The 22,148-nt window shown below is 45.3% G+C and overlaps 1 protein-coding gene and 1 pseudogene across 3 annotated transcripts in view; one reads left to right on the top strand and one right to left on the bottom strand.

Annotated features, from left to right (window-relative positions):
* Positions 1–20,740, bottom strand: part of LOC129637245 (NADPH--cytochrome P450 reductase) — a 53,313-nt gene extending 32,573 nt beyond the window's left edge. The window contains exon 1 of one of the 3 annotated variants that reach the window (XM_055561217.1): positions 20,616–20,740. The gene's annotated coding sequence lies outside the window, so the exon portion shown is untranslated. Of the gene's footprint in view, positions 1–1,001; positions 1,139–17,138; positions 17,159–20,615 lie in introns of those variants that run through there. The other 2 variants (XM_055561215.1, XM_055561218.1) reach the window with 2 other exon arrangements.
* Positions 8,163–8,986, top strand: LOC129637662 (60S ribosomal protein L9-like; annotated as a pseudogene).
* Positions 20,741–22,148: the final 1,408 nt, after the last annotated feature.

Below are 22,148 nucleotides of genomic sequence, written 5' to 3'. Positions count from 1 at the left end.
ACTGTGAATACAAAGACGGAAAAGAGAGGCACAGAGCTGCAGACTTGCCCTGCTTTACTCAAGGTCTGGGCAGATGAGGTCGGCTTCTGCCTCTAGTGCCTCATTGGGAATAAGGGGTGTTGGTGTGATGAGAAATGCCAAAGGGCAATCAGAACCCCCCCATCCCCAGCAGGGCATGCCACCATTCACTGGAAATGTCCACATAGCAAGGCTGCAAAACAGATCCTATGCCTCCCTTTCCAAGAAATGGGAATGGGATGGGCCAGAGCACACGGGGCCTTCCCAGAGTGGACCGGCACTAAGGGCCCACTGACAGGGAGCATCAGAGACAAACCAGAACACAGTCAGAAAAGGGCCCCCAGGATGGCGTGGTCCCCAAAACATGACACATGAGAAGCTGGAAAGGAACCGGAGAAGTTTACCCTAAGAGATTGAGAGGCAGCTGATCCCTGCTTTGGGTGGTCAGGAAACAGAGGTGGCGGCGGCCCTGGACTGCAGAAGTGGTAACGGAGGGACGGAGGTTCCCATACTCTCCAGGAAGAACTTTCTGACAAAGATGCACAGAAAGAAAATGAACCGTGGTGAGGCGTGCCCCACTCCCATCAGTGGACGTGGGTCAACACAAGGCTAGGTAATCTGCACTTAATGACAGACTGCCTGCCACACCAGGGGCCTGAGACACAGACCCGCCAAGTTCATGATCATAAAACCAAACCAGCTAACTGGTGACGATACCAGGAAGAAAACCCTCGTCTCTGACCTGAGTCAACACTTCAATATGGATTCCTGACCTTCTTTCCCTTCTTTCAAAGGCTTTGAAACACACACACAGACATACACACATGCGTCTAGTTCTCATTAAAGAAGAGCTGTGGAAAGTGAAAGCAGACAATGACGCAGTGATACATCCGCCGCACGGCCTCAGGACTCGGGCAACGGGAAGAGACCGGGAGGCGCAGGGCAGACTCTGAAAAAGGCAGGAAAGGGGAGCAAATACTAACCCTCTTGATTAATCAAGATCACCAGTCCCAGGATCAGTCCATGCTTCCCACGGAGCTGGGCTTTCCGCTGCGAAGAGGGGCATCCCAGGGGGTTGACGAGACTTTCAGCCCCTTGAAGTCACACAGCTGATGAGGGGTGCAGCTTGAATTAAAACATGTATCTAGGGACTTCCCTGGTGGTCCAGTGGTTAAGACTCTGTGCTCCCAATTCTGGAAGGCATGGATTCAATCCCTGCTCAGAGAACTGTATCCCACATGCTGCAACTAAGACTCAGCATAGCCAAAATAAATAAATATTTTCATAAGTAAATAAAATGTGTGTCCATTACTAAGGTCCCTTCTGATTCCCTCCCTGAATAATAATAAGAAAAAAATATTTTTCAACAAAAAGTTTTCTCTTAAAATAAAAATCCTTAAATTCTCAACTAAACTAGAATTTTTAGAACTCATGATATATACATTGTTCTCAAATAGATCAACCTCAGGCAGAATGACCAGGAGAAAAAGAAGATATAAATCACCAATATAGGGAATGAAAAAGAGGACATCAGCAGATTCTTTAGACATTAAAAGGGTAACATGGGAAATTATGAACAACTTTATGTCAACATTTGATAACTTAGATGAAATGGACAAATTCCTTAGACATAAACTGTCAGAGCTCACTCCAGAAAAATAGATCAGCTGAAGAGTTCTCTAAAAGAATTCAAATTACTAGTTAAAATCATCACCAAAAGTGAACTCCAGAAGCAGACAGCTTCACTGATTAATTACGTCAAACATTTAAGGGAGAAATTAGACCAATTCTGTACAAATTCTTACAGAAAATAGAAGGCTTCCCAACTCTTTTATGCCTGTACTCTGCTGATACCAAAACCAGACAGAGATAGTACAAAAAAGAAGACCACAGACAAACATGCCTCATGAACACAGATGCAAAAATCTAAAATATTAGCCAATCAAATAACACAAAATGTAAAAAGGATACTACATCATGATCAAATGGAGTTTTCTCCAGGAATCAAGGTTAGTTCAATATCCAAACATCAATGTGATTCACTCTATCAATAGGCTTCTTTAAAAAACCTCGTGTGGTCACCAGTGGATGAGAAATAGCATCTGACAAAATGCAACATCCATTCATGATGAAAAAATTCGGTACACTGGGAGTGATAGGGAGCTTCTTCAACCTGATACAGAGACAAGGACATGTTATTACAATAATATTAATAGTAGTACCTACTTCATTGGGTTATTCTGAGGATTAAACAAGCGCCAAAGAATTGATGCTTTTGAACTGTGGTGTGGGAGAAGACTCTTGAGAGTCTCCTGGACAGCAAGAAGATCAAACCAGTCAATCCTAAAGGAAATCAGTCCTGAATAGTCACTGGAAAGACTGATGCTAAAGCAGAAGCTCCAATAATTTGGCCACCTGATGTGAAGAACTGACTCATTGGAAAAGACCCTGATGCTGGGAAAGATTGAAGGCAGGAAGAGAAGGGGATGACAGAGGATGAGACGGTTGGACGGCATCATGGACTTGATGGACATGAGTTTGAGCAAACTGGTGTGCTGCAGTCCATGAGGCCGAAAAGATTTGGCCCTGACTGAGCGACTGAACTGAACTGAAACAAGCTGAAATTGTCAAGGATTTAGAACAGTGCCTAGCACAGGGTTATAAGCTGTCATAAATGTAGCTGTGACTACTATGAAAAGTCTTAATGATAAAGAAGTAAACAACAAAAGCACCCATGACCATGATAAAGAATGAACTGCTGCTACCAACAGAAACACAGTTGAATCTCAAGGACGTAATGCTGAACGAGGGAAGCCAAACTCAGGAGAGGACTTATTAAAGGATTCCATTTATGGCTGAACTTCAAGAAGAGGCAAGAGCAGTCAATGGTGACAGAAGACAGAATAGCAGTTACCTTTAGGTCAAGGGTCATCAGTGGAGAAGGAGGCACAAGGGAACCTTCTGGCATACTGGGCAATGGCCAGTATCTCATCTGGAGCAGTAGTTCCTGGGAAGTTTATGTAAAAATGCATCAAGCTGAGTATTAAAAGACTGAAGTTACACTGAAAAAAAAAGTACCCACAAAACAGCACATGTATTCTAGGATGTAAGGTATTTATGTCTCCATATGCATATGTGCGGAGAAGGCAATGGCACCCCACTCCAGTACTCTTGCCTGGAAAACCCCATGGACGGAGCAGCCTGTTAGGCTGCAATCCATGGGGTCGCTAACAGTCGGACACGAGTGAGCGACTTCCCTTTCACTTTTCACTTTCATGCATTGGAGAAGGAAATGGCAACCCACTCCAGTGTTCTTTCCTGGAGAATCCCAGGGACGGGGGAGCCTGGTGGGCTGCCGTCTATGGGGTTGCACAGAGTCGGACACGACTGAAGTGACTTAGCATAGCATAGCATGCATATGTGAACGGAGCACCAAAATATTATCTTGGGGGGGAGATTTTTTTCCCCACTTTATTTTTAATGTATGACTTGCTTCTTTAAAAATAATGAGTATGTGCTATTTACCTAACTGGAAAAATACTTTTAAAGCTTTTTTCTTGTGGAAAAAGAAAAAAAAATATACCCAGACCTTTGGGTCTGGTGACTTTCTTCCTTGACGGTGTCTCTCACTGAGCTCAGCACTGCCTGTACCAGCCCCTGAAGTGGGTGCTTACGTTTTCCATTCTAAGTAATGGGATGCTATACAATAGTTAAAAAAAAAAAGTTATGTGGAACTAATGGTATTCTCACTGAAATACTGTCATTATATATACATAACACAGAAGGCAGCGACAGTCTCATTATGAAACCACTAGTGAAATAAAATAAAAATTAGGTAGTTCTCCAGAAAAATGATCCAGGAGGATATATACAATAGTGATTTCCTCTAGGAAACATCTAGAATATGATGGTGGTGGGCGGGTGTCTAAAAGGACCTTTGCTTTGTCTATTCTTTATAAGGAGATGACTGTGTTACTTACGATATTAGATTCACAGGAGCTGGATTTCTTACTGCTGAAGGAGGGAGGTACAAATATGGGGAGAGAGATCAGGGAATGAATGCTGTGGGGTTGGACTGAAACTAGAGATATCAGCGTACACAATGGTTCCTTCATATATGAAGATGAACATGGAAATGCGTATGTGTTTGTGTGTATTTCCTACTTTTGTCTGCTGAGAGGAAATAAAGATATCCTAGGAGCAAGAAGCCATTTAGCATCCAAATCTTGGCTTCTCAACACCATTCTCCAACCAAAGAAACTCAGGCTCCTTGGAGAGATGGCTGACTCGGGAACAAGGGCAGGAAAAGCAGCAGATGAACCTGGATCACTTTGCTGTGCTAGAGCAAGGGAGGGCTTGAAGAACGACAGGGACGTGTCTAAAGAAGGCAGGAGTGCACCCGAAGGGGTTCCCACTGGGAAATCTGGGACAACTTGACCAGCAAGATAAATACCGCTAGCAACAGATTAGAACCCACTGGATAAAAGAATAACGCAAGAGTCAATACTGAAATAAAAGGTGGAGAACGTGGCTGACGCCACCATGATCAAGAGATCAGAGTTCAATACTGGGACGAAGTGAAAGCACCTGATGCAGGGCTTTAAGGACAAAAGGCCGTTTCTGTGACATTCCACAAACACATCTGAATCATATCAGGAGGAAACAGACAAATCCACACTGAGGGACATTCCATAAAGAGATGGCCTGACTTTTTGAAAAATGTCAAGGTCACAAAAGATAAAGAAAGACTGAGGAACTGCTTCAGATCAAAGGAAAGTAAAGAGTGGGCGGTTACAGTTCAGTGCAATCTTGGACCAAGAAAAAATAAAAAATTTTTTTTTCTTTTTGCTATAAAAGACATTAGTGGTAAGTTTGAAAAAAATTCTATGATTAGACAATGAACACAGACTATCAGTGTTAATTTCCTTATATTATTAAACCATGGCTATGTAAGAAAATGCCCTTGGATCTCAGAAAAGAAACACTGAAGTACTTAGGGGTACTTTATATGTCCATATGTAAAACTTATTCTCAAAAAGATCAAGAAAAAACATGACAGTGAGAGAGACAAGTGTTGGTGTGAATGTAGCAACGAGAATCCTTGTGCAGTGTTAGCAGGAAGGTAACTTGCTGCAGCCACTATGGAAAATGCTATGGAGGCGCCTCAAAAAATCAGAAATAAAACCATCCTATGACCCAGCAATTCTACTTCTGGGTATTTCCCCAAAGAAAATAAACACACGAATTTTACAAAACATAGTGCACCCCTAAGCATTCTTTACAATAGCCAATATATGCAAGAAACCTAAGTGCCCATCCATAGATGAATGGATAAAGAAGATATGGTATATGTATAACACTGAAATTTACTCAGCCATAAGAACGAATGAAATCTTGCCATTTGTGACAACACAGATGGATCTAGAGGGTATTATACCAAGTGAAATAAATCAGATGGAGAAACAAATACCATATATTTCATTTATCTGTGGAGTCCTAAAAAACAAAACAGAAATAGATTCAGAGAACAAACTGGTTCCCTGAATGCCAGAGAGGATGTGGATGAAGTGAACAGCATGGGGAATAGAACCAATAACTCTAACGTCTTTGCATGGTGACAGACGGTTACCAGACTGGCTATGGGACCGTCTTGAGACGCACAGGAATACTGCGCGCTGTGTTGCGCGCCTGGCACTAACACAGAGACACAGGGGATTACACTTCAGTTTCAAAGAGAAAGAGAGGGACTTCTCTGGCTGTCCAGTGATTGAGACTCTGCACTTCCACCGCAGGGGATGAGGGTCAGATCCCTGGTCAGGGAACTAAGATCCCGCCTGCCTCATGGGGCAGCCAAAGAGTAAAATATTAACAATAAAAGGGAGAGAGAAAGAGAGAAAATAATAAAGTAAAATGTTAATATCTGGGGAATCTCTGTAAAGAGTACTCAAAAATTCTTTGCATTATTTGTGCGACTTCTCTGTAAATCTGAAACTATTTCAAAATAAAAATAAGTTAAAATAAATACAAGCTTATTGAAGAAAATGTATTACATTAAAAAACATAAAGAAAACACAACCCAAATGCTTTGGTCTGTCCCACCCATTTTTTTACGTGTGTACTATAAAATATATTTATTTTTAACATCATTGGTTTTATACTACAAATAATTTTGTCCTGCTTTTTTCATTTGTTAAATTCTGAACATTATAAAAATCTCAAACGTTCTTCCAGCCTACGACTACACAGTAGCTTACTGGATATCTTCACTATTACAAATACCACCACGATAAACATGATGACTGACATCTTTTCAAGATAAAACTTTGTGCACCTCTGATTATTTGTTTAAAATAGGGTTTCCAAATATATCTTAGAAACATTCTGAATCAAAGGGAATAAAGATTTTTAGGACCCTTGAATCACTTTCAAATTATTTTCCACAAAGCAATTTCTTTTCAGCATTTCTCTGCAGCTTTCCCTTTGCATTCTAACCTGGGGAGGAGGGAGTAACTCCACAAAACACTGCATCCTCATCAATGTGGGAAGGAAACAGGGTTAAAAAAAAAAAACAAAAACAAAAAACCCGACTGATAAGAATCCAGAAGGACTCCAGGGAGACCAGGACACTGGCACCCAAGAAGGGCAGTCTTTCAGCCATCCTTGATAGGCTTGCCTTGATTTCCGACATGAAAACCTTAACTTCCATGGGGACGGAAGGTGGGTGTGCACACAGGCCCCAGAAGCTCCCGCAAGGAGACAGGAGACAAGTCTGGGACCCAAGGAGGGCAGACCCAGAGCAGAGCTCGGAAGGTTTGAAATGACTCAAAGAGGTGCCGCAACAGCTCTTCTGGGCTTTAAGAACACACAGGTAGGAGTCGGAACCCCTGCCAAACCCTGGTGGTCCTCTGTCTGCACTTTTCTACCATAAGCAGACAAGGTCAGTGAGGTCTCTGTCAACCTCCATCGGTTGGAATGGAAAGACAATGGCACGTCTATCCAAGCTCACCTGTCCGCTCTGGCGTGAGGAGTAGCCTGTCCTTGTTCCAAACCATCTTACCAGAAAGACAAAACAAAGTAAAGAGCAACCTACCCACCTTTATTTATTCTTTCACAGTGTTAAGAACCGTGGGTAGGTTTTTGTTTACTTTGTTTTATTTATATGTTAATATTTATAGTATTACGTCAAATTTCCAAATGCCCCCATTCTAGTATTCTCTAGACAAAGTGAGTAACTACTTTTTCATCATCTGGTGACTCTTGAATCCCTACACTTCAGTCACATCAAAGGAAACCAAGACTACTTTCCAAAAGGAATATTTGAATTGCAACTAAAAATTGTGACTTTTCTCACTAGGAGTGGTTTCACAGAGAAGGGGCTATAACACAGAGGTGAGTGAAATAGCCCCAGCTTTCCTTTGATTTCTCTCTAGTCCACTGCTTTATAAAACAGAAAAACTGGGGCAGAGGGACAGAGTGAAAGTGCATGGGACTTGGCAGGAGTTTAGTGAACCAAACCTGCAGACTGGTTTTACCACCGCCAGCCTCAGTCACTTCTCAGCCAACCAGGTGGGTTTTTAACCCTTGTTTGGCTTTTACATAAATGATGCCTGTGGCAACATTGCAAAGAATCACAGAAATACTGATGGTGATGCTGATTTGAAGACAACTGTCCAGAGGGAAACTGCCCTGAGGAGAAACCACTGCACTCATATCAAGAGTGGGTCCTCCATGCCCAGGTACCCAGCACCATACTAACTAAACAGGAGAAGACAAACTAGGTCAGGAGATGTCCTTCTTTTTATGGCAAGAGATGGGACACACAGTTACTTCCCCTCCAAAACAAGCAGCACAGGTTCTGGCCCGCGCGGTTCGCGGTTGGGCAGAGGCTGCCTAGGATGGCTTCCTGATGGGAGAGGGTGCAAAACCTCAGAGATGGAGGAATCGGGGAGGGGGTGAGTGAAGAGCAGCCAGAAGGACCTGCAGGTAAAATGGGGTCATAGCTCTAAATAAAATGAGTTAAAAATTGCTCTGCCACTTATCGTTCTATGACTGTGCACAAAACTTGACTTCCCTCAGCTGCCTGCCCATCTAAAATGGAGAATCATCATTATTAATAATTCCAAAAGGGCTGCTGGGAGGATAATATGGGTAAAGCTGCAGAGAACACCTGGTAGGCACCCAAAGAAGGTCGGTGGATCACTTCTTCAGGGCAGAAGCAGATTAAAAATAAACCGCATCGGGAACTCCCTGGTGGTTCAGTACTTAGGACTCCATGCTCTCACTCCCAAGGCCCAGGTTCAATCCTTGGCTGGGAACTAAGATCCCACAAGAGGAGTGGCACGGGGTGCGGGATGGGGCATCCTTTCTGCTGCATCTACCGTGGGGAGGAAGCCCATTCTCAGCAATCAGATCATCAAGATTCCAGAAAAGGCTGACATCACTCTCTCTGAAGGGATGCACAATGATTGTGAAGGGCCCCCAGGCCACCCTGCAGACGGTCTTCAATCACTTTAATGTAGAACTCGGCCTCCTCGGAAAGGAAAAGAGGCTCCGGGGTGATGAATGGTGGGGGGACAGGAAGGACCTGGCTATCACTGGCATTATCTGTAGTCACACACAGAACAAGATCAAGGGTGTTGCACTGGGCTTCCGTTACAAGATCAGATCTCTGTATGCTCATTTCCCCATCTATGCGATCACTCAGGAGACTTGCTCTCTTGTCAAAATCCAAAATTTCTTGGGCAAAAGATAACTCTACAAGGTTTGGATGTGGCCAGATGTTGCCTGTTCGCTATGTCAAGCCCAGGGAGATGAGCTAATTCCTGAAGGAGGTGGCAGTGGAAGTGCGTCAAATTCAGCTGCTTCGATTCAGCGAGCCCCAACAGTTAAAAAGCAAGGATATCAGACACATTTTTGGATGGCATCTATTGTTTCTGACAGAGGAACGCTTCAGCAGACTGATGAATAAAATCTAAGCTATTTGGCTACAGAAACAGAGAGTCCATGTCTCAGCTTGGGGCTGTTGTTATGAATACTGCAGACTTAAAACAACAAGTATTTATTTCTCATTAATTCTGCAGGGGGGGAAGATCTTGGCATCAGAGCATGAGCAGACTCCATGTCTGGCCAGAGTCCCCTGTGTGTTCTGTAGACAGCTGCTCTCTCACACGGCAGAGAGCAGAGAAGCATCAGTTCATCATTTCCAGGGTCAGGATTTCAACACTGAATTTTATGGGGACACAAAAATTTAGTCCATAACAGACAGATTTATCTGTTTTTTGTTTTTGTTTTTCCTTTGGTTGTTTGTGATTTGGTGTCATATCTAAGAAACCACTGCAAAATCCAAGATCATGAAGATTAACCCCTGCTTTCTTCTAAGATCTTCAGTTTGGCTTTGACATTAAGATCTTTGATCCATCTTGAGTTGACTTCTGAATATGGTGTGAGGCAAGGGTTCAGCTTCTTTCTTTCACATGTGGATATCTGGTTGTCCCAGCACTATTTTTTCCCTATTGCATGGCCCTGACATCTTTGTCAAAAAGAAAAAAAATCAATTAATCATACACAAATGTGTTAAGTTCTGGAGGCTCAGTTCTATTCCATTGATCTATCCATTATCTATCCTTAGAACAGGACCACACTGTCTTAATTATTGCAGCTGTGAAGTAAGTTTTGCAATGAGTATGTATGCATCTTCCAAGTGTGATCTTTTCCAATATTGTTTTGACTCTTCAGGGTTCCTTGAAATTCTGTAGTAATTTCAGAATCGGCTTTTCCATTTCTGCATAAGAAGCCATTGGGATTTTGATAGAGACTGCACTGAACCTGTACACTGCTTGGAGCAGAGTGAGGATAATGCCACTTTAAAATTAAGTCTTCCAATCCATGAAGAGAAATATCTTTCCATTTAAGTCTTCTTCATTTCCTTTCAGCAACGTTTTGCAGTTTTTAGTGCAAAAGTCTGGCATCTCCTTGTTTAAATTCATTCCTAAGTATTTTGTTCTTTTTGATGCTACTATAAATGATTTTCTTAATTTCCTCTTTGGAGTGCTTGCTGCTAATGGAGTTTTAACCATAGGACAAATAAACATTCCATGAGTCCAGATATAAAAATGGAAGGGAAAGAAGAAGCCTTCCTCACAGTGGAGTTCCAACTAATAAACGTATGAGAAGGAAAGAGGAAGAGACAGGACTACCATCAGAGAATCACCACAGTAAGAACTACTGCAGGTAGATCCACCAATGGATGTGTTAAAATCAGTGGGCAAAAAGTTCCGAGGCAGGGCTGGGTGGGGAGGACAGGATTTACATAGTCTCAAAGTCATCTCCTCCAAGATACCTAAAAAACTGCAAACGGAAAAAATAAAAACTTCACAATGGAAAACTGCCACAGACACCAACCTAATCAAGAGGTCAAGGTAGGCATCATCAGTAATGGACCCCTGAGACAGGACACTGAGAAGGGCACAGCACCGGTTTTGTTATGCTCTTGCCACAAATGCATAACCTCACACCGATCACAAGAAAGCGCTGGTCAAACCCAAACTGAGGGGCATTCTACAAAACAAGGGTCTGGCCCTCTCCTAAAGCATCAAGGTTATGAAAGGAGAATTGTTAGTGACTGGAGGAGAATCAGGACACCTGACAAGTCGAGGCACTGTGGGATCCTGGGTGAGAGCCTGGAGTAGAGAGAAGATGAGTGGAAAGACAAGTGAAATTCTCATGAGGGGTGGAGCTTCATTCAAGGACTGGCAAACTACGGTCTTCAGGCCATGCCCAACTAGCTGACTACTTTTGAAGACAAAGTTTTACTGGAACATGGTCATGTTTGTTCATTTACAGATGATCTATGGCTGCTTTCTCGCTAAAGCAACAGACTCGGTAGCTGGGACAGAGACCTCTGGCCCATGAAGCCTCAAGTGTTCACTATCTGATCCTTTATAGAAAAAGTTTGTAGACCCCTGGTTTACAGTTCATGATACCGTGCTGATCTTAATTGCCTGTTCTTGCTAATTTTATTATAATTTTTTAAGATGCTAACAACAGGGGAAGCTGGGTGAGGAATATAAGAAAACTTGCAACTATTTTTGCAATTTTCTGTAAGTCGAAAATTGGTTAAAAACTTTAAAAAAAAAATCCAGTAGCATCTTTACTGTGAGGCCTTCCTATCAGCCCCCCAAAACACACCTGCTACACTGCTGCCTGTTTCTGCTTCACTGCCTTCCCCCCGGAGGATGGTCTTCCTTTTCTTTCTGTAGCCATCAAAGCTGTCCCTTCACAAGTGCCACTTTCTCCAAAAAACCTTGGCTCCTGGTTTCATGGCCACACACAACTCTGGCACGTGGCAGCCTCTGCCTCAGGTTATAGTTACCTCCATATCTGCTTCTCTCACCAGATTACAAGCTCCTGAAGCTCTCATTATGTTTTACTCATCATTTTTGGACTTCTCCAGCCAGTCTCAAGAATCTGACAACCAGGATTCCTCATAATCGCTGAGCAGCAAGAGTTAATACCTCGATCCTCAAAAAGCCAGCCCTGAGCACCACAGGGGACAGAAAGGTTGCAGGGTCCTCATCAGCACCTCGTGCGCTGCCTGCCTGCTCAGTAGGCAGAGGGCAGGCCTAGAGACAGCACCCACCCAAAGGGCGCTGTGGGCCAAGCACCACGCTAGGCACTTCACACAAGCTCTTTGGTGCTTATGATTAGCCTGTTTAGGTAAATATTTCACCCATTTCACAGATACAAACCTGAAGACCCAAGGAACCAGCAAATTACTTAAGGTCCCACAGCCAGTAACTCAAAGGGGGAGATTTAATGGCCGTGTGAGACCCTGTCACTGCTCTAGCCATCACTGGCTGCCCACAGATGAGCAAGGGGGCAGCCCAATCCTGGTGCACCATCCTCCCAGGTGGTTCCCAGGCTGGCTGGTCACCCCAGGTTCGGCCGGCAGCAGATGGTGCCTTTTGGTTCAAAGACCGACTCTCTGCCGCGGCAGTGAGGACCAGGCAGCCACACAAGGCCACTCCCAGCAGCGGCTCCGCACCCAGTGATGGAGGCGCTGACGGAGGCCAGCATTCAGAGACGTGGCCGTGCGCTTTCCAGGGGCCAGCTTTTATCATGAGGTCAGGCTCGGGCCTCAGATGGCATTGTTTTGATCCCTGGCTCTGCCTGTATTTTGCCTTGACATTAGGCCACTGCCGCCCATTAAAGGCCTGTTGTCAATCAAGTTGTATGAGCACAACTGAAGGTCATTTCCATGATCTTTGCCTGCCGAGTCATATCACGCTTTCAGGTAGCAGGGTTTGGGCAGATGGGTTATCCGAAATTCACAACAGAACAGCATGAACGAGTCGGGAAGAATCAGACCCTGTGGGGATAGAGGATTGTCTCATGGTGTCTGTAAAATTGTCCATGATTATTATACCACCTGCACTAAACCACGAGCTGCTGAGCCTAGGACTGCCTGACCGTGTTCTCTTAATAGGAGGAAGAAAAACTCAGCTTATTGGTCTGATTTTTTTAAAGCAAATAGTATTAATATTTTCTTTCTAAGATTTTATTTATTTATTTATGGCTGGGCTGGGTCTTCGTTGCTATGGGCGGGCTTTCTCCAGTCGTGGCGAGTAGGGGCTGCTCTCGAGTTGTGGTGCACAGGCTTCTCATCACGGTGGCTTCCCTTGTTGAGGAGCACAGGCTCTCAGTGTGCAGGCTTCAGCAGCTGAAGCAAGGGGGCTCAGTAGTTGGAGCACATGGGCTTAGATGCTCCAAGGCATGTGGAATCTTCCTGGACCAGGGACTGAACCCATGTTCCCTGCACTGGCAGGCAGATTCTTATCCACTGTGCCACCTGGGAAGTCCTGATATAAAAATCAAGATATAATTCACACACTCCCAAATTCCCAAAGTGTACGATTCTGTGGTTTTCAGTATGATCACCTGCTCTGCAAGCAGCACCACTAACGACCTCCAGGACATTTTCATCACCCCTTTCCCCCAACAAAGGAAAGCTGTACCCATCAGCAGGCACTCCCACCTCCTGGTGCATCTTCCCCTCTTTGTTCCAGACATCAGGAAATTCAAGACAAGGCCAAACAGCCTCCAGCAGCCATACACTAGCCTTATCCCTATGTCTCATCATTTTCTATTTACCTCACCTACTTTATTTTCCTCAATAAATACTAGCCGTAACAACAGGTACCAGGTTATGAAGCACATACATTGGGACTTTCCACTATTTATGTTCCTCCTCACACCAATGCTCTGAGGTATAGGAGCTATAACTAGCACGGTGATCAGAGTACCTTGTCTAAAGTCAGCGAACTGATAAGCGGTAGAACCAGGATTTAAACCTAGACCAAATGGCATCAGAGCCACTTGATTATCCACTTGGATGCCCTTCACCACCTTTTCAGGACAAGGCAAAGCTTAAAATGCTATTAATATTATGGAGGGGCAGTACAGAAGTTCTTTCCCTTCTTCAATTAAAAAACAATTACTGAATCAACTACCAAAGGCAGGAGGAATTTGAAACATTTAAAACGTCACAACTAGATGGAAAACTAAAATTGTACCAAAAATTCGTATTGTGTCTTAGAATAATCTTTAAAAAATACAGATCAGACCCAATACTGGCATCTCAGTCAATATGCAGCAGAAAGTTTGGCAAGACACTTGGCAGAGAGAAACCATAGGCACTCACCCTCCACTCATCCCATTAGTGTTTCTGAGGGCCTACAGCACACCTGGCACTGTTCCATGTGCTGGCTGACATGTGCGGAAATGGTGGGGATTTCTCTGTCCCCGACAAATCACCTTCTATTCCAACCACACTGCCATTAGGGAGAGGGAGAATGAGACTCCTTATTATAAGTTACTTTCATATTCAGGCTTCCCAGGTGGTTCAAGATGTTAAAGAATTCGGGCTTCCTAGGTAGGAAAAGAATCTACCTGTAATGCAGGAGATGTGGGTATGATCCCTGGGTCGGGAAGACACCCTGGAGAAGGGAATGGCAACCCACTCCAGTATTCTTTTCCTGGAGAATCCCATGGATGGAGGAGCCTGGTGGGCTACAGTCCATGGGGTCGCAGAGAGTCAGACTCGACTAAAGCGATTGAACACTTCCATATTCTTGTTGGAAGCAGATGAAGAAAGAGGAAAAATAAACAGAAAACATTAAGACAGTGAGACTGTATTCTTGAGCAAAGGAAGAGTGATAATGAGCAATGGTACCATGGACAGATCATGAGACGTGATCGGGAGGAGCGGGAGGGAGAATTATGGATGCGGGGAGGCCAATTCAAGGGCTGGCGAGGCAGGAAATGACAGGGGCCACAGAAAGACCGCAGCATCGGAAGGGGATTCAAAGACTAAAAACTGTCGGGACTAAGTGCTGGTGGCAACCCAGAGTGAATATGAGGGGAAAGTGGAAATGTCCTCTGTCCTTAGAGCTTCAGGGACCAGGGGATGGTGAGGTCACTAGCAGGGCCAGAGACCTCACTGGTGAGGGTTTCAGAAGGGACAGGCTTGCCCATTTCTGCTGTCATGCTCAATGACCTTTCAGAGTTTGCAAATCACATTACATAAGTGACTGTGTCCAATGTGTCCAGGTAACGCCGTGTGGTTTCATAATCACAAAGGTTCTGCAACCCTAACTGAAACCGACAAATGCCCTTCTTCACAACACCACCAATTCCTAGTGGGACACTCTCCCGTGACTGGAATGCATACCTCCCTAAACCCCACCCCTGAAAGAAGCCGGGCACAATTGGCTGATCCACTGTCCTGGGTTTTTAAGAACCGCCACCCCTGTTTACAGTGCTGAAAGCTGACCTCCAGCAACCTACAAATAGAGAGTCAGCACACGGGGTTCAGAGGTGAGCACAAGTTCATGTGTTCCTACCCAGCCCTCAAACCTTTGTACAGACCCGGCCCACCAGGCTCGAGGACACGGTGTATGCTTCGAGGATGAAAGTTTCTTGAGGTCAAGGTGCTCTTAAGGCGCTCTTACCTGACCAAGGTGCTCCAAGGTGATATGAAAGGCTAAGCTCAGGCAAAAGGAATGGGGTGGACAGGGCCACGGGAGAAGGCACTGGAGATAAGAACTTGGGGAGATTTTTTAAAAAAATGACTAAACATCATTCGTGACTTTCACTTAGAAGCAAATTACATAACCCCACATCAGAGTACCCTTACAGTCTGTCTTCCTCTCTGATTATAACCAGGGGACAAGAGTCTGCTTTTTTCCATTCTATTCTACAACAGGTCACCTCCCAAAGAATCCAGTTCTCTGAAAAACAGTCTTTGGCTGAGGGCACCACAGTTTCGCCCATCATTTTGTTCTAGTTTAGCCTTGAAACAGATTAATTTTGGGGAAGCACGTGTACAATTCTCTGAGCTCTGTACAGATCAGAATGCCTCACCCTCTAGCAGTCCAAAGAAAGGATAATTCTTAGATGTTCACCCCCACCGGAGCCCCTCTTTATAAGTGAAATAAATAACCCCCCATGTCAGTGGCTTTCTCCACAAGCCACCCAGAAAAAGGACTAGGTCCCCCAGCTGCTTTGTTCACAACATTCCTGAGCATGTTGCCATGCCAACCAGCATCAGGCATAACAGAGGTGGATGAATTTGGCTCCAAAGGACCCAACCAACAGCAGCCACCAGCCTTCAAAGAGCCATGGTTTGCACAATGGCACTCCTCTGCCACCATTACACACGCACACACCCGCAGGTGCACAGCTATCGTAAACACCTCACTTGGGGAGGGGGAAGGGGAAGAAAAAACACTTTTGAGGATGTAGAGCTCTAAAATGGTATGATACAGATTTAGGCAGAGTCAGCTTCCTAAATGATGGATTCACCCAGAGGGAAGTAAGACAAGAATACAGTGTTCTGTGCTAGCCACATCCCTGACCTATTTAAAAGCCTTCCTATCACGTAGCATGGTTCACAAGACCCCTTCAGATAAGCCCCAATCACTTCCAAGCCTCAGGCAACCTACACCCTTACATGCCCCAGAGCTGGTGTGCCCTGGTGGGCTCAGGGAATTCCTATCTAACCTCCAAGATCCAACTCAGACACCCACTCTTATGCTGAGCCTTGCAGGATACCCCACATAAAGAAAGCTTGTCCCAGGGACTTCCCTGGTGGTCCAGTGGTTGAGAGTCTGCCTTCGAACACAGGTTCGATCCCCGGTTGGGGAATTAAGATCCAAACGCCAATGGGCAACTAGAGAAAGTCCGCGTGCTGCAATACTGACCCAGGACAGGCAAAAAAAAAAACAAGAAATTCTCTGAAAGAGAGCTCTTCCGAGCACTCCCCAGGGCAAAGTGGGCTCAACACCAAGAGGAAATGCCTCGCACACCTTAAATCCAGAAGGAGCTCAACACATTCTGCCATCGTTGTTTACTTCTGTTTGGTCCCCTCCCCCTCAGCGTTTGCCAGGGCTGAACCAGATCCTTCGCCAGGGCTGAACCAGACCCTACACACAGTAGTTTAGACCCTAGAGGCCAAATATGTGTCTTTCAAGTGTCCCTCCTCAGGGATGGAAACGTATCCAAGAACACAGAGAATTCACTGCCAAAAATAAACACCCCTTGGGCTGTTCCAGGAGGCAGTAGGGCAGGGACTCTTTCCTCCGCTTCATGGATAAAGAAAGTAAGGCCAGGTGTGGGCCTGTATAAGCTGGTGCCTATTAAACAGAAACTGAAGTGCTGCCTCCAACCCAGGAGCTTTTCCGGGAACACAAGGTTTGGCCTATAGTTTGTATAATGATGATGATGATGGTGATGATGATAATAATGATGATCATAAAAGAACTGGCTTCATCTATCTCTGCATGAGATACTCTCATGTTTCTTACACTATAATGAGATGCATGGTGAGACATACGAGATGCACACACTTGCACACTGCAGTAACAGAATCGAGGAAGAACAATCATATTACTCAGTAATACCATGTATTAGGAGATTTCCTTCCACTCCCCCCACAAAAGAATGTCCTCTACAGTCAGAAAAGGAGGTAACAGTGCACAAAGAGAGCAGGGAGGGCTCTGAAGGCAAACGGCCCTGCGTGAGGCCTTAGTTTTACCATCATGGACTTGAGCAAGTGATTTCACCTCTGAGACAGCCTTCCCGGGGGTGAAGTGGGCATGGAAACACCAGGCTTTGGGATCATCAGAAGAACTTGAAAGAAAGAGAAAAACATGTATACCTAATACAAACAGCACAAAGTGTCTTGCACCTACTTTTCCTGAAATAAAAGCATGGCTGCTGTTAGTGGCTAGCGACTGGCCTTAGAATTAGGAATTAAAAAATGACGCATCTCTGTTGGTGGGAATGTAAGATTAAGATTTTTGGAGGGAAGTTTGGCAATATCTACTGACATTTATTAAAGTCATATATTTTTTTTTTTTAACAAACACACATACTCCTTTGTACTATTTTTTTCCATATGGAAAATGTCTCAGTGTAAGGCTATGAAGAATGTTCTCTGTCTATATTGCACATTTCTGTAATTGTCTTGTTTTCTTTTCTGGCTGTGTCACTCAGCTTGCAGGACAAAGAATTGTTAACACATGTCCTCCGGAGTGAAACTGAGGAGTCCTAACCACTGGGCTAGCAGGGAATTTCCTATAATAACAGTCTTTTCATAACGAGTACTGAATATTTTTGTAAACAGAAAAAATACACTCCTAGAAAAAAGTCATTTCTCCACTTCACTTTTTTTCTGATTTTTTCAAATGAAACTGACATATAATTAAAAGTTAAGTCTGAAATTACATCATCATTTGACAAGCCATGTGTCAGATCCACAGAGGACCTGTCTATTTTCTCCACTGCTATAGGCACGACACCTCAAACAGCATCTGTATATTGGAGGTAGTCACTACCTGTTAAATGAATACTTTTAAAGCTCATAAATATTCTAGCTCTTCCACTTCTAAGAATTCATTATATAAAAATATTTGTCCAATTGCCAAGAGATAAAAAACAAGGCTAATCCCTGTAGCAGAATTCATAACAGTAAAAGGCTGCAGACAAAAAATTTTTTTCAATCATATTGGTTACTGGGCTACTGTCATTTTTAAAAGGAATGAGGTTTTAAAACACAAATGAGGTAGCTATTTACGTCGTGTTATAGAAAGACATCATGTTAAGTAATAAAAAGTAAGACTCACACAGCATGACTAGTTTCATCTTAATTCTCTGTCTTAAATTTCAATAGTAGAAAATTCCTGCTGTTTTAAGTAAAAGAACAAAATCTAGGTAATAAGTGTTTTTATATATAAGGAAAAACATCTGGAGAATATATATTACATGACTAGCAATAACTTTTTTGTCTCAGTGTAAGGCTATGAAGGATGTTCACTGTTATATCACTATCATGTTGAGTATTTCTATAATAGTATTTTTAAAAATAATGACCACTTAGCATTTCCATAAACAGAATAAAATATATTTTTATAAAAACCATCATTTCTCTATTTCACTTTTATTCTGATGTTAATTGTTAAATCAATCTGACACCTAAGTTAAATCCCATAGCACTAAATTGAGGCCCCTGGGCTTGGGGTGGTTCGGTGAACGGCACACAGTGCTCGTGCCTGAGCTGAGACTCATGTTCCCTGATACTCCCAGCCCACACCACTCCATCCAGGGCTCAGCCCCTTCCAAAGTGTGAGGAAGAAGAGATGTTGCAATGGCAGTTGGGCTCTCTGGAACCATGAAAAGCTCTGCAATTAAAGAAGCCTCCCAAAGGAAGAGAAACTAAAAAAAAAAAAAAAAAAAAAAAAGGATTGCTTAAGAGCCACACTTTTAATGAACTTGAAAAGTTTGCAAGTAAATGTGCTCAATTTGCCAAGCAGTTCTGATTTCAAATGGTCTCTCTCCTAAGTACACATGAACTTTATTTAACTCAGATTCTGATTTTCAAAGAGATAAGGGATCAATTCAGAGTGGCCAGCAGGTCCTAAAATTTCTGGCTTGTCCAAAAACAAACATCTGAAACATCTCATGAATTGTTTACAAACCCCTATCACTCAGGAGTTTCAGCTGCCTCACTCATGCTGGCTTTGGTCAAAGCTGCTATTTCCAGGTGCTGAAGTACATCCCTGGGGCTCCTTTCACCTCAGACCTACCTATTACATTTTCAAGTGCTAGACAGGAAGGATTTGGGAAGAGTTATCATCACTGTGAAGCTGTCAACACTACAACCCAGTTGGAAGCCAATATTCCATTCTCTGAAATGCAGACCTATTTTTTTTAGACATGATTAAACTAGGTATTATTAAAATCATGAGAGGCTCAAGAACTGACCACTCTTCAAAAAGAAAATGAAAATTCCTTAGAGGGACACAAAGAAAAGAAAGTGATTTCTTCTGGGTTCACTGCTTTATTAACTTAGACTTTTGGACTTTTTCCTGATCAAGACAACCCCATAACCACTCAAAAGGGATTTGTGTAGATAGAACTTGTGAGTGGTTAATGAATCAATGTCTTCTCCCCAAACAGGCCGGCCTGTGAACTACAGGAACACACAGTGAAGATACTGGATCACAGAGGTTAGTTAAACGGTCACTTAGGTGGAATGTCACAGTTCTCAAAGTCACTCTTCAAGACCCTCTCTTGAATTTCAACCTGGTGGGGGGGGCCTAACAGAGACTGTAAAAACCTGTGGTCCTGCCAAGAGGCCAAGGTGTCAGACCCAGGACTACCCATTCCAGCCCCATCTCCCTTGGTCTTAGCACTATTCTCCACTCCCGCCAAGCTCAGAGGGAAGGCTGTAGTTTGTTGGTCTTAAGAGAGGAGGTAGCCACGTTCTTTGAAGTGGCCCCGAATTTCTCAGTGTGGTCACCGGCTCACACAACGGTGACTCTCGTGAAGATGTGAAAAAGCAAAAAAAGTCGAGGTCAAGTGCCCCCGCCGCCCAGGAGACCTCGCCCTTTTACCCAATTGCTCCCAAGAGCGAAGAAGGTCATGGCTGCCCAGCAGAGCCCGGCAAGCCCCTGCCCGCGAGGAGCACTGTCTCCCGGGGATGCCGACGGCACCAAGAACGTTTCCCAGGAGAGGCCGGCCTTGCGGGCTCCCCTGAGTCCACCTGATGCTGCGCGGCCAGGCTGGGGTCCCACCCACACTCAAGCGCGTCCTACGTGACTGAACCCAAGAACGGGCCGCCTCCTGAGGCCCACTGTACAGACTGAAAAACTGAGGCTCGGACAGGAAAAGTGGTTTAGCCCGAGGGTGAAGGCGTGGAGGGCTGGAGCCCGAGTTTTCTCACGCCGAGACCCAATTCTCCGTCGACGGGGCCCGTAGTGCGCCCTCGGCCGTGGAAACGACGACCCTCAAGCATCCGCAAGAGGTCAGTTCGGGGTCGGCGGGGGGAAGGGCCACCCCCAAGAAGGTCCGAGATGGGGGCCGCGCTTTCCGCGGGAGCGGCGGGCGAAACAGGCAGCCGACCCGGCCTGAGAGCCCGCCCCCGCGCCGGGACCCCGGCGGCCGAGGCAGCCAGAAGGCGTCGGGCCCCGGAGCCTCGGCACCCGGAACCCTGGGGCCCGGACCCCACCAATCCCACCCCAGCAAACGAACGCACTCACCACAGGCGGCCGGCTGCACTCGAGACATCTGAGCAGGACGCAGGCCCACACCACTGAGGCGCTACCACCGCCCGCGCCGGTCGCAGGGGTGGAGGCGTGGCCAGCGACGGCGCCGCTCCTCCCCAACCCGGCCATGCGCTCGCTTCTAGGGGCCAGGCCTCCCCCCTGAGAATCCGCACTCTTGGTACGGCCCTAGAGGCCACGCCCCCTTAGCCTCCCGGCTTCTCCTAGAGGCCTTGGGAACCAGGCGCTCTGTTACGGCCTGGGCTGCAGTGCCCGGGCAGACGGCGCCCGCGGCCCACGACGCTTCCGCAGGGTCGGTGGCCAGTGAGCTTCGCCGCCTGGCCTCCTGCCGACCGCCGATCGCCTGTGTTCGCGGCCTTTTTTCATCCACGGTCCTCAGTTCCCTCGCCTTCGAAAATGGCGAGGCGAGTGTCGGGGTCAGTCCAGCCTAGGATTGGAATGCTGACCTGCTTTTTGGGTGGGAGGGCAGGAGGTGAGCAAGCCGGGGGCGACGACTGGACCAAAGAGCTGGGAGGGGGGCAGAGGGCACTTCTGGTTTGGAAAGTCTGGCTTCCTTGGTTGAGGGGTTAAGAAGCCCACCTAAGCCTCCTGCTTGGTTACTATGTTACAGGGTTATGAGGATTAAGTGATGTAACTCTTGTTCCTAAATAGTTTAGCTTGGTGCGATAGTGCTCTAGAAATGTAAGTCATTATTATTACTATTATTGTTACCATGTGGCCCGTGCTTTGGAAGCTGGAGTCTTAACCATTGGACCGCCAGGGAAGTCCCTATTATTATTAATTTCAGGCTCTGCTACTAATTCCTCTGGGAACAGTGCAGGGGGGCAACTCACTTGTTCAGAACCAGTTCTCCATCTTTAAAAATGGGACCCACCAACGACAACCAAGTATGCATACTTTGAAAATTGTAAAAGGGTGTATAAAGAGAGGATCCTTCCCGTGGCCCCAGTTTTAGGTTTCCTACCTTCCAGTTTGTCGGGAACAAGTCTGATTCACCTCATTAAACCAGCCCCGCCTACAGGTTGCGTAAATGCCAGAGCCTTCAGGGTGGGGCACATCCATGTCTAACTTAGGGACTGAATGTGTAACTCTTAATACTAGGCCCTCCTTGTTTCAGTCGCTAAGTCGTGTCCGGCTATAGTCCGACCCCATGGACTATAGCCCGCCAGGCTCCTCTGTCCACGGGATTTCCCAGGCAAGAATACTGAAGTGGGTTGCCGTTTCCTTCTCCAGGGGATCTTCTGGACCCTCAAGAGAGCAAGAGGGAAATTCATCCCCCAGACCTCTGATACTCTGTCTCACCTTTCCACCACTTTGTTGAACACCTCCCCCGCGTTTCCCAAAGAGGCTTCCATGAATCCTTTGCACTCTGCTTATGTGAAGCCAAAACACTGAACACTCAGTTCTCTTTCTCTCTGCTAATGGCCTGCCTGGGGCCAGAGATAGACATCTTTTGCTGTTTCTGGTTGAGTCTGTAACTGAGTCCTGTAGATTTCTTGTCCAGGACCA

The sequence above is a fragment of the Bubalus kerabau genome, chromosome 23 (assembly GCF_029407905.1).
Source record: "Bubalus kerabau isolate K-KA32 ecotype Philippines breed swamp buffalo chromosome 23, PCC_UOA_SB_1v2, whole genome shotgun sequence".
Lineage (NCBI taxonomy): Eukaryota > Metazoa > Chordata > Mammalia > Artiodactyla > Bovidae > Bubalus > Bubalus kerabau.
This window is presented reverse-complemented; position numbering and strand designations above follow the sequence as displayed.